Genomic DNA, 18,653 nt, shown 5'->3' with positions numbered 1-18,653 from the left:
AAACTGCTATTTGTCTTCCATTTGTCCTGTTAACTGATACTTAAAAGAATCATTCTATTTCACAGTCATGAGTTCCTTGGATTTCTCACTCTTATGTTACCAAGTGCCAAAACTTCAAGAATAACTAAACTACTCTTTATGTAAATAGAAACATGCCCCACAGTGCTCTGCAGCTGCTATCAAGATGAAAATACTGATATTTTCACCTCACTCTGCTTACACTCAGCTACGTAGCATCTGTAGCCTCACTTCTTTTGCCTCCAAACAAGGCATAGTAATAATTTAGTACATCTCCACAAAGAAAATATTTGTTTGTTTACATTTCCAGAGATGTGTAAAATACTAGCAGGATCAGATATTAAGAAATAATTTTATGCCATCCTTATGAAACCCTTCAACTGTGCATGGTATTATCACAGTTGGCCCTTGCTGGTGTCTTTGAGTGTAAGGTATTAGTGGATATATTCTGAATCTAATCCTAAGGAGATACCTTGAGGTGGCATTTAGCCAGAATTGATTCTGTTCCTTTGTCAGAGAGAAGCTAAAGCTCTGGGCTATCACCATGGGAACTAGGACTTTTTTCCCAGTTGAAAATTGCAGTTTCATTATAGCCATCCAAAGTATGAAATTCCAGGAGTTCCCATCGTGGCGCAGCAGAAACAAATCTAACTAGGAACCATGAGGTTGTGGATTCTATCCCTGGCCTCAGTGGGTTAAGGATCCAGCGTTGCCTTGAGCTGTGGTGTACGTCGCAGAAACGGCTCGAATCTGGCATTGCTGTGGCTCTGGCATAGGCTGGCAGCTACAGCTCCAGTTACACCCCTAGCCCAGGAACCTCCATATGCCACCGGTGCGGCCCTAAAAGGACAAAAGACAAAAAAAAAAAAAGAAGTATGAAATTCCAGTGTTACTTAAGAATACAACTGGTATAAATTTTCAGAGGAAAAAAAACATTATTGGATCCGAGAATACAAAGTGAAGGAAAATCCAGTTATATAAAATTTCAAAGTCTAGAATGAGTGCACTATCTTTGGTAATTTTTTAAAAATTTAAAACTATGTACATGACTCCACTTGAAGTACCTGAATGTCAGTTCAAATAAATTACTTCACAGTTAAAAGGATTAGTATAAAAATGAATATGACTCAGAGTTGAGAGTGGGAAGTGTGAGAGCAATAGTTTGAAGGCAAGAAGTGAGTCTTTAAAGTGTCTTACATAAGATACATAATAAAAATACAGGGTGATAAAAGTATTATCTTTATAGCTATTGATAGGAATGTATATGGACATTTTGTATCATTTGAGAATTAACATTCCTGTAAATTTTTCTGAGTCAAATGCCATGCTGGACTATGCACATTCAAGGAGGAAAAAAAAAATTTTAAGCATGAATATTTTATATCAGTAATATATAGCCTTTATCTCATGGCAGAGTATCTGAAAAGTTGACCTAGGGGTAAGTTGGACCAAAATGAAGGATTAAACCTAGAGGTTATAAAGTTGAAACTTAGTCTTCAATTTTTTGTTATAATTTTTTAAATTGTCTGCACATAATAAGCTCATGAAATGAAAAAATGATGAAGAAGCATCACAGAAAATAATCTGTTTTATTCAAAATATTATTTAAAAAGTGACTTGTTTTGAAAGACATATTTGTGAAAATAAGGCAGGATATTAGGTTTTATTTGTTGGTAATTTTCAAAAATTGTCATTTTTCCCTCCCTCTGATTATGGTAGGCAGAATTACAAGATGCTCCCCCAATTCCTACTCCTTATGTACAGATCTCTTTTGATCTTCAGGACTGTAAATGCGATAGATTTTTGCTCCTGTGATTAGGTCACATTTTAAAGCACAGTTAACCTCAAGACATCAAAGTCATCTGGATATCCTGATCTAATCACATGAGCCATTTAAAAGCAGAGAGTTTTTCTCTGGATTGTCTCAGAAAGGGAAGTCAGAGAGATTCAGAGTATGGGAGGGATTTGATACACAAGCTGTTCTCTGTTGCTGAGTTGGACAAGGACCTGAGAACAGCCTCTAGGAGCCAGGAGCTGTCCACCCTTCACAGCTAGCAAAGCAACAGGGACTTAAGTTCTACTGATCCAAGGGAATAAATTCTGCCAACAACCTCAATGAGCTTGGAAGCAGATCCCTTGTCAGAGTTTCCAAATAAGAACACAGCTCAGTTGATACTGTTTTCAGCCTGTGAGTGCTTGAGCATAGAACTCAGCCACACTGTGCCTAAACTGCTGAGATAATAATATATATTGTTGTAAGGTAATAAATAGATATTGTTTAAGGCCACTAAGCTTGTCACAATCAGATTATACAGCAATAGAAAGCAAATACACTAACTTTTCCCAACATGATAGTTTTGTGCATATATAGTCATAGACCGAGAGGCTCAGAGCTTGATGAAGCAAAATGAGGACAGTATGGGCCATGCATTACTCTCTTATATTTTATAGGTTTGAAGAGAGAATCAAGTATGCATTTTCTATATAAAATGCTTCAGACAACTCTTTAATAACTTGGAAATTCCATTTGTTAGGACTCTCCAGAGAAACAGAACAGATGGGATCTCTCTCTCTCTAAATGGAGAGAGAGACAGACAGAGACAGATAGATTGATTTATTATAAGAGATTGGTTCACATGATGTTATGGAGGTTGAAAAATTCCGAGATCTGCAGTTGTGGGTTGGAGCCACATGAAAGCCAATGGTGTGGGTCCAGCCTGAATGCCAGTAGGCTTGGGACACAGGAAAAGCCAATGTTTTAGTTAAAGTATGAAAAAAAACCACCTTATATTCCAACTAGAAGGCAGTCAGGCAGGAGTTGCTCTCATGAGGGTCATCATTTTTGTTCTATTCAGTCTTTCAATTAATTGACCCCCCTCTCTCCACACACACATATTAGAGAGAGCAGTTTGCTTTCTTCAGTCTACTGATCAAATGCTAATGTCATCCAGAAACACCCTTACAGACACATTCAGAATAATGTTTGGTCAAATGTCTGGGCACTCTGTGACCCAGTCAAGTTAACATGTAAAATTAACCATCATGTCTATCAAGAATTATCACTTTATAATTAGTGTTCATAGATACTTCAGTACATAACTTTCACATTTATGTTTGGGAAGAAGAGAAACAGAAAAAAAGGCTGAGGGTAGAAAGTGGTAGGGTGAGAACAGAGGGAGAAGCAGAAGAACATGGAGAGAGAGGGGAGGGGAAGGGGAAGAAAGGCAGAGAAAGAGAGAATATAGAGGTATCAAGAAGCCAAAACCTTTTACCTAATAATGTAAAATGGATGATTTGCAAGGCTGTCAATAAAGCAGTGGCCTTGTACATTTTGTTCAGCCTTTTTCATGCAACATTTCTCTTTTTCAAATGCTGTCGTAAAACTACCAAACCCATGGGCTCCCCATTCACTGATTCAACCATGTACAGTATTTAGGATCCCTGTGTGGTTGAATATGCAGATTCAGAAGCTCTAATATGGAGCGCTGAGTATGGGATTTGAACATTAGTGGATTTTGGTTCCAAGGTAGGTCCTAGAACCACCCTGCCCAGCAGATACCTATGGAGACTATATTTATATTTATCTGTCATGCTTAAAATGAGCACCGATTCAATAACCATAGGCCCCCAAAAAGCTATACTGAACTTTGATTATCTATCAAGTACTACTAAATTGTTGTTGATTTTATGTTGTTAGTGCCATATCACATATTATAGATTATAATTTATTAATTTTATGCTTTTTTGTTGGTTTTAATGATAGTATTGAATATCTACAGATATTTTTGTGGCCATGATGTTTTTAAAATGTCAATAACATTAATTTTCATCTAGAATAATATGAAAAATTTGGGGGAGATCACAAATTGTAATTTTTCAGTACAAGAAATTTGATTATTCTTTAAGAACAATAACAGACCACAATACTTGTAACCTGTTTATAAAGTGTAGTTTGTTTTTGATCCTCAATTGCCTTTACTTTTACCAAACTCCTTCTGCATGCATCTTTTCCATATGACAAAATTACTAAAGTATTTAGAGTTTATATTCTTTGAGATGAACTTATGGCCAAAGAAACTGCATTTTATTTTTATTATAGTTACTACTTTAGATATAACTATAATTAATTAAACAAGCATTTCTTGACTTTATTTATTCATTCATTCATTCAACACATAAACACTGAATATGGGAGTTCCCGTCGTGGCGCAGTGGTTAACGAATCCGACTAGGAACCATGAGGTTGCGGGTTCGATCCCTGCCCTTGCTCAGTGGGTTAACGATCCGGCGTTGCCGTGAGCTGTGGTGTAGGTTGCAGATGCGGCTCGGATCCCGCATTGCTGTGGCTCTGGCGTAGGCTGGTGGCTACAGCTCCGATTGGACCCCTAGCCTGGGAACCTCCATATGCCGTGGGCGCGGCCCAAGAAATAGCAAAAAAGACAAAAAAAAAAAAAAAAAAAACAGAAAAAAACACTGAATATGTATACCAGACCCTCTGTTGGGTTCTAAGTATAAAATAGGATAGATATAACTTCTGTATATTCAAAATGCTAAAAATGAATAAGATATTATCCATTCCTATGATGATTTGGATCCTCCAAATTAAATGAGCAGGGAATGCTTGTGAAGGGTTACAGGGAGAGTGATAGAGAAAATGAGGAGAGCCTTCAGACCATGACAACAGGTTTGACACATTTGAGATAGAGAGAGAAGGGAAGAGACTAGAAAGGAAGAATTTGAAACTATAAGAGAGTCTAAGAAAATTCTAAAGTCTAAGAAATTTTGGGTATCGCAGATTGATGGGATGTCCTCAAATCATGGCTATCTGTTAGAAGAGTATAACATTTTGCAGGAAAGTCCTCTATTAGTTAATCCTCACTGTGCTCAGTCATTACCTATAAGCAACCCATCAGAGGTGTTTCCTCAGTACAAATGTGATGGTGGATTCAGTAGAGCACAGCTGAGCTGTTAGTCAGTATGTCTCCTGGTGGTATATGTTCATGGCCATCAGAATCTTCTCCACAGCATAGATTTACTTCATGCACGTCTGGGGAGCGCCTTCTGCATGGTTCCTGTGGCCTCTTTCATGCAGTCAGATTTGGAAAGCAGAGGATAGTGGGATGTACTGTGCCCCTTATTGTTGCAATTGGTCTTGAGTTAGAAACTAACTTTTCTCCTTTGCTATCCATTGTATATTATTCACAGCCTTTCTTATCACCTCAGCTTGGCTGATGCAATAACCTAGAACCTCTACTTGAGGAAATTGAGTCCTTGTTAATTAGACCATTTTCAGGCTGGGTTGCTGAGTGTGTCCACAGTTAAATTAGGGAAAGTTATAAAACCAGAAGGTATTCAAGTGATCACTTTGATTCTACCAATCACTTCGGTATATTCCTTCTTAACCATGTTGTGTTAAGATACCTCTTCTTCCTTTTAATCAATTAGTTTCTCCTCGCACAAGAATGACTTCTCTTGACTGATACTCCCCAGACATAAGGAGTCCAAAATGCCTTGCTCACAGCCAAGGCTTATAAATCAGTGGAATCATTGCTGTACAATCTGGGAAAAGTATGCTTCCTTTGGAGACCAGGACTTCTAGACCTGTAGCCTAAAGTTTCATCAACAGAGTTGCAAGGATGAGAAATTTTAACTTCCCAGTGGGTCATTGAGTGGGATGACAAGTGGGGTCACTTCTGCTTTTACCTCTTTGGTTTTGGACCTAAGCATTCTTTGTATAGGAGATAGAGTGCCATATGAAAATTTATGGTTCACTGCATATACTGCATCCTACAGGATGGCACTTTGTTCTTTCCAAGTGTTGCCTCTGAAGTGGAACTTGAGTTTAGCTGGGCCTTTAAATGTTATTCCAGTGTTCAGTGAGAGCACCCTGCTTTGGGGTGGTGTGGTCTGTGATATGGCCAACGGATTTGGTGGTTATGTGCCCATTTTAACACTTCCTAATCAGATAGTATATTGTGTGGGATTACATGCCTGTGAACCATACATTTAGTTAGCCTCCAGATAGTGGTGCTGACTGAGGCTCTGTGGATGGGAAAGACCAAGGAACACCTGGAATAGATGTTTATTCTCATGAAAAAAATCTCAGATCCTCTCAGGGAAAGGAACTTGCTATAGTCAATCTGCAAGCTTATTGCAAATTGGTGTCCTTGAGGAAGAATGCCATGTCAGGGCACTCTTTTTTTTTTTTTTTTTGACAGTAGTAGTTGGGCTGGTTATCTAAGTTCAAAATTATTTGTCTTCAATACTATAAATGCTACTATGTTACCTCCCAGAATTTAGCATGGTAAGTAATGACTAATATTAATCTGATTATCTTTATTTCAGGTTAAATATTTGTCTATCCAGAAGTTGGCATGATTGTTTTTATCATTGGAGTTTGTAAATTTCACCAAATATATATATGGGTATATATCTTTTTTCAGTGTTTGTCACTAAAACCACATCTTTGTTATTCCTTCTTCCTTATGTTCAATCCCCTTTTCTAAAAATCCTGTTAAATGTTTTTGTATCTCTTCAGTTTTTCTTCTTTCTTTTCATGGTTTTCTCTCAAGTTTTCTGTTTATATATCTACACTGAGATGCTCTTTTATACCAACTAGAAAGATATCAACCAAAAGGCCTATAATAACAAATGATGCCAAGGATATGGAGAAAAAAAATGAAACTTTATATACTTCTGGTAGAAATGTGAAATGTTGAAGCTACTTTAGAAAATAGTTTGGTAATTTCTTTAAAATGTTAAATGTACATTAACAAAATTCAGCAATTACACTTCCAAGGAAGTAAAATATAAATGTTTACAAAAATAATTGTTTGTGAATGTTCATACTGTTATTATTCATAACAGTGCTAAAGTGAAAAAAATCCAAAATCCATCAACTACTAAATGGATAAACAAAATGTGGTATATCTATATAATAGAATATTACTCAGAAGTAAGAAGGAACAAACTACTGAATTTACAGCAACATGGTTGAACCTTAAAAACATTATATTAAATGAAAGAAGGCAGACACAAAAGACTACATATTGAATGGCTCCATGTACATGAAGAAAAGGCAAATCTATAGAGACCAGAAAGCAAGTCATTGATTGCTTAGGGCCAGGGGTGGGAACTGGAATTAACTACAAAGTGTCATGAGAAATATTTTTAGGTTAGATGGAAATGTTTTAAAAATTAAATTGTGGTGATGGTTATACAACTGTATAAATTTCCTAAACATCATTAAATTATTCTTTTAAAATGGCTGAATGTTATAATATATAAATTATACCTTAATAGAGCTGTATGATTTTTAAATTTCTCTTTCTTATTGCTCTTGACAAAATCTCTGAGTTCATCTCCTAAACCAAAATTTTTACTTTAAGCTGGTTTTATTCTAATGTCTATTAACAATATGTGCTAATTAACAAAAAAAAAAGACCTACTTTTGTTATTTTTACATGGCAAACCACGTATTTTGAAAAGTAGTGAATTTTATATTTTTGGAGCAGTTTTAGGTTTATGAGAAGATTGTTCAGAAAGTATAGGGAACTCTTATACATTCCCTCCCCTACACAGTTTCTCCTATTATTTCTATCTGTATTTGTATCGGTATTTGAGGCACCAGTATCAGTACATTATTATTAACTAAAGTCCATAGTTTACATTAGGGTTAACTCTTTCTTTGTACATTCTATGGGTTTTAACAAATGCATAGTGATGTGTATCCACCACTATGGTATTATACAGAATAGGTTCACTGCCCTAAATTCTCCTGAACTCCACCTATTTGTCCTTCCTCTTGCCTCCCCACCACAGACCTGACCCCTTGTGAACCCACTTATCTTTTTACTTTCTCCATAGTTTTGCTTTTTTCAGAATATCCTGTATTTGGAATCATATAGTATGTAGCCTTTTCAGATTGCCTTCTTTCACTTAGCAATATGCTTTTGAGGTTTGTGTATATCTTACTTGTATGAAATATATTATTTCTTATTGATTTTAATTTTAATTTTTGGCCACATCTGCAGCATGTGGAAGTTCCTGGGACAGGGACCAAACCCATGCCACATAGTAACCAGAGTCTTAGCAGTGACAGTGCCAGATCCTTAACCCACTGAGCCAAGAGGGAACTCCCATTACTTCTTTTTTAATACTTGCTTTTATGGAAGTTCCCATTTTTTTCATCCATTCACTCATTAAAGGACATCTTGGTTGCTTCCAAGTTTTAGCAATTATGAAGAAAGTCACATAAACATTTGTTTCAAGTTTTTGTTTGGACATAACTTTTAAATTCATTTTGGTAAATTAAAAAACTTCTGCTCTATGAATGAGGATGACAAACCACAGATTAGGAAAAAATATTTGTAAAGCACTTTTATATCCAAAATATAAAGAGAACTCTTAAAACTCAACAATAAAAAACAAAAGTTAAAAAATGAGCAAAGATCTAAACAGACAAATTATCAACAAATATGCAAAAGCCAAGTAAGCATATGTAAATATGTTTGACATCATATGTCACTAGAAAATTAAAACAGCAGTGAGAAACCATTACACACCTATTAAAAAAAGCTAAAATCCAAAACTGACAACACAAAATGCTGGAAAGAATGTAGAGCAACAAGAACTCTCATTAATTGCTGGTGAGAATGTAAAATAATTTGGAAAACAGATTGGAATTTCCCACAAAACTAAGCATACTCCTTACCTCATGAATAAGCAATTGTGTTCCATGCTATTTAGCCTACTCTTTTGATAGAAGAGATGTGATTTAATTGATGTCACATCTTCTTAAATCTCACTGACAATATAGCTAGATTTTTTTAAAGTCTGTACTTAAAAAAATTAGTTTAATTTTAATTTTTTTGCATGTAACTAATTTAAAATTTGTGTTGGTATATATTAATGACGAGTGAGTTCCTTTTGCATTTTTTATTGAGATACAATTTACATATAACAGTATATTAATTTCAGGTGTACAACATAATGATTTGATTTTCGCATGTCTTGTAAAATGTTCACTCACCACAAGTAAACAACCATCGCCTTATGTAATTCCAAGGTTTTTTCTTCTTGTGATGAGAACTTTTACAGTCTACTCTCTTAGCAGCTTTCAAATATGCAATACAGTATTATTGACTATAGCATCAATGCTGTACATTTTATCCCAATGACTTACTTGTTTTATAACTGGAAGTCTGTACCTTTTGATCCCCTTCATCCACTTTAGATTAGTAGCTGCCAGTGACAGGAGGTACCCTATGCAATATTTTTGGTTAAAGCTTTTTGGGTTTTTTTTTTTTTATCTTCTGAGGGTCCCCCTTGAAATGTAAAAATGTTTGTGGAAATTCTTGAGCAATCTCACCCTGGATGTACCAAGTGAGCACTGACTGACTGTGAGGCTTCCTTTCTGGTCCACAGGCATTTAACAGATTATCACTTTTTGGTGGCTAGGGAGGATTCAGCTGGAGAATCCATCAGGTTCTTTTATCCCTTCTGTGCACCCCCAATCCATGTCATGCTCAAATCCATCATCTTCCAGGGTCTGCTGGTGGGAGTTTAGTTGACAGTGTGTCATAAGACCCTTTAGTGCTAATAAAAATTATGGAAGCAATTGTAGTGACGTGGGGAGCTAACTACAATACTGTGCAGGATGTATTTTTCTCTTTATTTCTTGATGCAGCCCAGATTTTATTCCATTTTTATCCTGGGTATTTCACCCATGGACCTATCGCCCATGAAAAATGTCTCAGTATATTTAGCATGCATTGTGTAAAGTCATGTATATTTAGCATGCATTGTGTAAAGTCGTTATGGACACTGTTGTGATTTCACAAGTCCTTTAGTTATCTGCTCAGACCATCCATGGCACTAGTACCTCTGCTCCAACATTTCTGAGCTTGGTAGTTGAACATTTCTATTTATTTCTCATTGAGATCCTTCCTGCTTCTAAAGTGACATGCTGTATACCTAGCAGTGATTGTTTTATTCCATCAATTTGATCTCTTCATGTGTATCTCTTCCAGAATTACCTCAGTTCTTTGATGCAGCAGTGCTGTCCTTCACATCTTCCATTAGTACTATGGATTTTATATTTTTTATGTTTTTCATTTCCTTGAGTCTTTCTCTCTCCCTTTCTCTCTCTCTTTCTTTCTTTCTTTCTTTCTTTCTTTCTTTCTTTCTTTCTTTCTTTCTTTCTTTCCTTCCTTCCTTCCTTCCTTCCTTCCTTCCTTCCTTCCTTCTTTCCTTCCTTCCTTTCTTTCTTTCTTTCCTTCCTTTCTTTTTTTCGCCACAACTGTGGCATATGGAAATTCTCAGGCTAGGGGTCCAATCGTAGCTGCAGCTGCTGGCCTACACCACAGCCACAAACAACACAGGATCTGAGCTGCATCTGTGACCTTAACCACAGCTCCTGGCAATGCCGGATCCTTAACCCACTGAGCAAGGCCAGGGATGGAACCTGCATGCATCCTCATGGATATCCCCTGAGCTATGATGGGAACTCCTCTTTGTATATTTCCAGGAGATTTTTTTTAGGGCAAGAGAAATAAACGGGCAGGCTAATTTCATCTTCTTGGAACAGAGCCTTAGATTTAGAATACTTTTTGCAATTGCCTCAAATATAGTCTGTCAATCATACTGCCGTTATTTTAAACATAAATTTGTTAATACATTAAGTCAACAATCCTTGCATTTATTTAAAAACATTATACAATTTTCTGGGCATTTTTGTTATCTATTGCATTTCTAAACAAATGTTGAGGTCCCAAAATAACAGTTTTGGAGGTTCTTTCTTCCCCTTATCCAGAGGAAGGCTTATTTTGTATGTATGTATATATATACACACATACACATATGTATGTAAAATCAGTGACAAGTTACTAACACAGATGGTTGTTTCTTAAAAGCTGTTTGTGCTAATATTGGAAAACTCAAGTGACAAGGAGAAACTCAGTGTTATTTTTAGCTCTTAGATCCAGTGGATTTTGACATAATTGGAACATACAGAGACTCTTAATCTTTGACAGGGTTTAATCAGTTAAATCCTCATCTTCTGCATTGCAGGGTGCTTCTCCAAGGGCAGAACACAACTGAAGATCCAAAGGAAGAAAAGGAGAAAAATTTGGCCAGGGAATAAAATGGGATATCTATGACCTAATCACAGAATTATTTTAATTGTGGTAAATTAAATTTGGAGTAGTCTAAAAATAATAGAGTTCCATCTACACTTTGGTGCAGATGATTTGAGGCAGTGATTATGACTTTAATTTTTTATGTATTATTGAATGCTAAATGAAGTCACACATTGGTTGTTTGCCTTTATTTTTTGTAGCAACCAGGTGTAATTATTTTTAATTGTATTTTGAATTATAGATATATTGTTAAAGACTTTTTGTAGAGCAGTTTTGTGTCTACAATAAAATTGAGAGTAGGTATAGGGATTTTCATATATCCCCAGCTCCAACACGTGCATAGTTTTCTCTATTATCAACATCACTTATCAGAATGGTACATTTTTTTAACCAATAATGAACCACAAAGACACATGATAATCACCCAAACTCCATACTTTACATTAGAGTTCACTCTTGGTGTTCTACAGTCAGCGGGTTTAGACAAACAGATAATGATATAGGATCCATCATTATATCATAGAGTATTTTTACCGCCCTAAAAGTCTTCTGTGCTCTGCCTATGCATCTCCTGTGCCCCCAGTCCCTGGTAATCCCTGAACCTTTTCATTGTCTCTATAGTTTTTGCCTTGTCTAGAATCTAAGGTGGGATCCTGTAGTATTTAGCCTTCTCAGATTGACTGTTTTCACTTAGTAATATGCATTTAGGTTTCTTCTGTATCTTTTTGTGCCTTAATAGCTTATTTCTTTATAGCACTAAAAAATAGTCCATTGTCTGGGAGTTCCTGCTGTGGTGCAGTGGGTTAAGAATCGGACTCCTGGGAATCTGGTCACTGCGGAGAAGCAGGTTCAATCCCTGGCCTGGTGCAGAGGGTTAAAGGATTCAGCATTGCTGCAGCTGCAGCATAGGTCAGCAACTGCAGCTTGGAATCAGTCCCTGGCCTCTGAACATCCATAGGCTGTGGGTGTAACCATAAAATAAAAACAAACAAACAGAAAAATAGTCTATAGTCTTGATGTACTAGAGTTTATCTGTCCATTCACCTACTGAAAGACATCTTGGTTGCTTCCAAGTTTTGGCACTTATAAATAAAGCTGCTGTAAAGTCTGTATGCAAGTTTTTATGTGGACATAGGTTTTCACCTCCTTTGGGTAAATAACAAAGAACCCAACTGCAGGGTTATATGGTAAGAACGTTTAGTTTTGTAAGAAATTGTCAATCTGTTTTCTAAAATGGCCGCATCATTTTGAATTTCCACCAACAATGTATGAGAGTTTCTATTGCTCTACAACCTCACCAGCATTTGGTGTTGTTAGTGTTCTGGATTTTGGACATTTTAATAGGTGTGTAGTGGTATCTCATTTTTATTTTAATTTACATTTCCCTGATAACATGGTGTGAAGCATCTCTTTCATTACACAACTTCAAGTATCATTTAGGTAGATGTTTTTATGGTTTTCAGTTCTTTAGGTAATTGGAATATTATATTTATAATGTTTATAGAATCAAATCCCATGCAGACTACTACTATCTACTATATAAGCAGAAATTAAATTTATTTTTATCATGTAAATAGGTCACCAGTTGAACTAAAATAAAAACAGTCAGTTAGCAGTTCTTCTCCTGAATTTACAGCTCCATGGTCTCTCTCATGAAACTGATCTGTACATAGGCTAAGTTCCTGTCATAGGAAAAATAACATAGGTACTGACTGATGACCTTTGGAGGTGGCTTTTAATTTGAGATAGTTTATTCCCCCCAAGATTTTCACATGTTTTGAGAAGCACATAAATGAAGAAGTACAGTGAACAGAATAGAGGTAAATTTCTTACATTGTCAGTACCCTCAGCTTATTAGTGATGCTATTTCTACTATTTCTAAATGACTTCAGATTATAAGAAGCAAAATCAGGACTAACCATCTGAGTTTGTGCTGAGAGATTTTTCATCCTAGGAAACCTGAGCACACAGTATTTGGGACTGAATAGAAGAGTAGAATCAGTCCTTACCACCTGGATCCTAAGCTGGACTTAGCAAAGGGGCATTAGCTGAAGGTTTAAGTAGAAAATTCCACTTCCCAGCTGCTGCCTAGAGGGAGGTTAGAGCTAATCTAGAAATTTCTTTTTACTGATTTATAATTTTAATATGAAAATAGTCATCTTAAAAAGTTATGCTCTGCATATACATATATCTCTATCTCTCTATCTGTCATCTATCTATCCATCATTTATCTATCTAAAATAAGATCGCATTCTGATGATAAAACTTTCTCATTTTTAACATTAAGATTTTTGGTTTTTGAAGGTGGATACTTTTTACATTTTAATGTCAACCATAATTTTACTTTGGTTTTTAAAAATTTTAAATCTTAACCACTATTTTACCCTTTATTTTTTAATCTTTTCCAAAAATCTTATTTAATTACTCTTCTGAACATAACATTATTTTTGTGATACTAAGTTCCATCTTTAATTTTTTAATTTTATGCTTACAATATTTTAAAATATCTAGTTTTCACTTTTTTATTGGTTGCAAGTTCTTTTCTCCTTACTTTTAACTGCTAGTAGAGTTCTCCTATAAACCTTTTAATTTGATCTCTGCTTACATTTTTATTCTGAAATTTTTATCATTTTCCTCCTATTGAAAAGCAGCCAACTCATTTTAACAGCTTTAAATTGAAACATTTTTATTTTTTTCTTAATATTTTCTTTCCAGAATTAAGGAATATAACTAGAGGCAGGTTTCCTAATTCTGCGATGTGCATTATTTCTTCTACACCATATTACTTTCTCTAAGAATATGGTCTGACCTACTTAATTGTCATAGAGAACCAAAGCATCAGTTCAGTGAGGCCACGTAGCTAATCTTGCATTATCTAGGCTATTTAAGGAAAGCAGAGCTATGCATAATCCAGTCAGGGTGAAGCAGGTTCACAAGGCCATTTCCCTGTTGTATCTAAAATTCCTTGTCACCACACATTGAAGAGATACTTGGCTGAGCTCCAGTGTATGAAAATGGTGGGGAGGATAACTTGTACTTTTTGAAAAGCAAGTACATGATGTTCATATAGCTTACTGGGCCATTACGTGCTAGAGCATGCTTTGTAATCTGGTTTAAAAAGCAATATGTCCTTTATCATACTTTATCATAAGCAGGGGGGAAAAAAGCAATACAATTAGATACCATTTCATACCCACAATATTGAACAACAAAATACATATTTTTTTACTATTCCAAATGTTACCAGAGAGATGGAAAAATAAGGATTCTTTCAAACTGCTTGTGGCATTATATTTGGCACAACAAGATTGAAGAATAATTTTTAGTATGTGCTAAAATTGCCATATGTCCTACACCTTATAAGTGTATACCCTTATAGAAGTGATTCTCAAAAGTTATTTGGCCTCAGCACATCTTTAAACTCTAAAAAATTATTTGAAGACCTCTAAGAATTTTGCTTTTGTGGAGTATATGAATATACACACACATATATATTTGCCGTAAAGAAATTAAATTTGAGGAAAATTTACTCATTGTTTTATTTTAAAACAACGTAGTAAATTCATTATATCTTAAAATAGCATATTTAATGAAAACAAGTGTTTTCCAAAATTAAAAAAAGGGAAATTAGTGGGATAATTGGCATTGTTTGCATCTCTTTATCTAGCTCGATAGCACACAGTTAGGATTGTCATATTATATCTATGTTCATGCTAATTCAATATGGTTTTTTTGGTTGAAAAGAAAGGAACATTTGAATAGTCTTTTCATATGATTATGGGTATTATTTATGCTACACTAGAACTCAACAAATATTACTCTTTAAGTGTTTACTTGCAATGTGGATTCTGTAGCCATGCCAATAAACATTCTTTAACCTTTTACACTGAGTATCCATCAGTGTACTTTAGATTGATCTGTCCTGTACTTTGAATAGGTCTTATTATCATGCATAATTTTGTTACATCACCCATTGGACATTTGGAAAATATTGATTCGGTGAGTTCACTCATGAGAATGTATGTTTATGAGAATGAAAAAGGCAAAGGATGTTTTTAGTATTATTATGAAAATATTTTTAATCTCACATATGTTCCAAAAAAAATCTTGGGTACACCCAGGGCTTTCATACTAAACTTTGAGAATTGTTGATTTAGAGTAACTCTTGCAGATGTGCACAAGAGACATGAATTATGTGGTTAATTTAAGTTTTAACTATATTGGGGAAAATAAGAAGCATTAAATACTTACTACAAGAATAGAAAAACAAATTTATAGTATAATCATACAGTTAAATTGAATAAACTAGAGATAAGTATATCCTCATGAAGAAATTTGAAAAATATAATTTAGTGGAAAACCTAAATTTAATAGGAAATAACATATAAAATTTGAGACCACATAAGAAAATGTTGTTTATCATGTATGGATGTATATACACATGGTAATATGTAAAAACATGGATGAGAAAGGTACCAGTACCAGACTAGGTGGTAAGAAGGGAACTGAGCTCCTTAAAAACCTCAGAGAAACAGGTCTGAGTCACCAAATATGAATAACAGAAGACTGGTGCACTCATCAGAAGAAAAGAGTTTACATTTAGAGCAGATCTGTATCTGCCTCTACTTTTCTGTAGCTGTTGAGCTTTTGGACTATGTTGTATAATGTATAATAATGTTAAGTACTAAATAATATGAAAACATTTATCTTAATATTCCAAGTGTGATTTGGGGCTACAGAAAAGCATTATCATTGCCCAAATTAATTCAAAATAATGATGAGGGTGATAGAAGGAAATAGAGAAACAGTTTTTGACTAAATACGGAGTTGGCCCTTAAGATAAATCCAAAAAGATTTCTCTCTGAAGTGGAAGTTTCTGGTAGCACAGAATTCATGTTAGATTTTTCCTGTAAGATAGGACAATATATCTAAGTATCAGGAATTCTCCATTGAGAAGAACAATCAAATTCCAGACAGCAATAGTTCATCTAGGCACTCACCTTCAAATATAAACAGACAAACAAGAATCAATAGTGCTTTTGGGAAATTAAGCACCTTTCAGAAGAACACCAAACTAATAAAGCAGAATGACTGTCACCAAGTAAAACAATTAATAATGAAGAAAACTTAATATATTTATATATATATATATCTCACTAACATTCATTGAAACATTTGGGAAGGTGTCATATCAAAATAATTACTCTAAAAATAAACAACATTTTTTTGAAACTATGCTATAATTACATGGACCTCAGTGGATGAAGTAATTGGAAGGAACACTGCTGAAAACAAAAAGAGTGAACAGGAAGATGGAATCAATACACATTCTACATTTGTATATTGTATATTCTTTTAAACTAGAATGTACATTCCATGAATTTAGAGATTTTATCTATTTGATTTTTTATGGTCTCCCCAGTTCCTTGAAAAAAATGACTGGCATTAAGTAGACACTCAAAAATTTGTGGAAGAAAATAATGAATTCTCATGGTTATTGAGATGATATTTATATATTGTCTACTTAATCTTTTGAAATAGTAATGCAAACTCATAAAATAACATATAAAATATTTTTTAAGCTTTCATGAGAGATACAAACTTCTGATTGAAATCCCAGGCTTTCATTTGTAAATAAGTAAACAGTATTTCCCTTTTTCACTCTTTGCACTGTCACCATTTTTAACCTATGAAGCATTCTTTGGAGAAGGAAGTTTTGAGGGAATGAGAAGGCATAATATTCTTGGCCTGTCTTTCATATGCCTGAGAATGATGATTTTTATAAAAAAAATGGCACTGGTTACTAAAAATAATTTTTTTAAATATTCAAATTATTATACCTATCTGTCCATTTTCTGATTTTTGCACCATCTCGGTTGGAATGTGTTTATTTATTTTGTATCTTCCATTATTTTTAAATTTCCAAATGTTCATCCTTATCTCATCTGTGGTTACAGACTGTAATTATTTATTTTAAATCGATGTCACAAAAGAACAAATTATCTCTATTGCCTTTTGAAAAATGCATTAAGGCTAAATCTTAATGTGACTTATGGTAAATGAAATAACTTATGGAGTCAATTATTTTGAATTACAAAGGAATGTCCTTAGAAGTCTGTGGACATGTTCATCAATAAATTAGCAGATCTAAAATAAACATTTCATCATCACCCCTGAAACATCATATTTCCTAATAATTTAATTCTTAATGTCCAAAGATTCAATTAGTTGATCCAATTTCATTAATTTGTAGATTTTAATACATTAAAAGATTATTGTCAATAATAATAAAGATGATCCAATTTTATTAATTTGTAGATTTTAATACATTAAAAGATGATCCAATTTCATTAATTTGTAGATTTTAATACATTAAAAGATTATTGTCAATTAGTTTCCATACATTTTTCCTTTAATATTTGTGCACCTACAAAAAAAAAAAAATCCAAGAATTTTCTGAGAGTCATGAGTGTGAAAAGATTATCTAAAATTAAAAATGGTCTATATTATCTTATATTGGATAAACTATACTTGGTAAAGGAGATTTGAATGAAATAATTCAAAATAAAAGTAGGATCTGTTGGAGAGTTTTTTTAAACGGTTGGTGGATTTTAGGATATGTGCAATTTATATCATAATACCTGGAAGAGATTCAGTCCTACTGTTGGATAATTTTGTGTGGCTACATAATCCTATAGATTAAGGTTATCAAAAAATTTAATCATATCAGGGAATCATAGTCCTCAGAAGGAAACAAGATTCAACTGAACAGAAAATGTAAGTGAAGAATTCTGTAAGAAAGAGTTTTAATAAACATAAAGCTGAGATTATCTCTTTAGGAGGCAGGCATTTTAGAAGCAAATAACAAAAATTCAATATATGTTATGGAAAACATCATGTTCTGTTTCATTTTTCATTGTATCACTTTTAACACTTTGAATATGAGAAACCCATAAAAAGTCTTTAACTTAAAAATTATTTGTCCATTTTTCTCTGTCTGTTGTCTTAATATCTATCTTTATGCTCTTGAGAGGATATTTCCAAACACCCAGTTTTTGAAGCCTTCCTAACTTTTTCTTAATTCTATATAAAGCTAATATTAAGTTTTTGTTGATACTATATGAGCTAACATCAGAAGATCAGAAAGTAAAAACTTGGAAACATTTTTGAATGCAGATGGACCTTTCGAAACAATCAAATGAACAAAAAACTGAAAGTATCCTGAAGAATAGGCACTTTTTTTTCGTTTGGATATAGCTGAAAATATATAGATCCAGGCAAGGGGTGTGAACAGTTAACCTGTTTCTAAAGGTAAAAATGCTCAAAGTCAATCACTCCCTACCTCAGGATAATAATGATACTACATGGTAAAATTAATAAAATGTATTACTTCTGATTTTTTTTCTCTTTTACTTATTAGTATCTAGCTTGAATTCCCTAAAGCATATGTAAACTCCAGGAATTGTGTTTATTTAGGAGATGATCCTTGGAAGCACA

This window comes from Sus scrofa, chromosome 16 (assembly GCF_000003025.6).
Source record: "Sus scrofa isolate TJ Tabasco breed Duroc chromosome 16, Sscrofa11.1, whole genome shotgun sequence".
NCBI lineage: Eukaryota > Metazoa > Chordata > Mammalia > Artiodactyla > Suidae > Sus > Sus scrofa.
Note: the sequence above shows the minus strand (reverse complement) of the source record.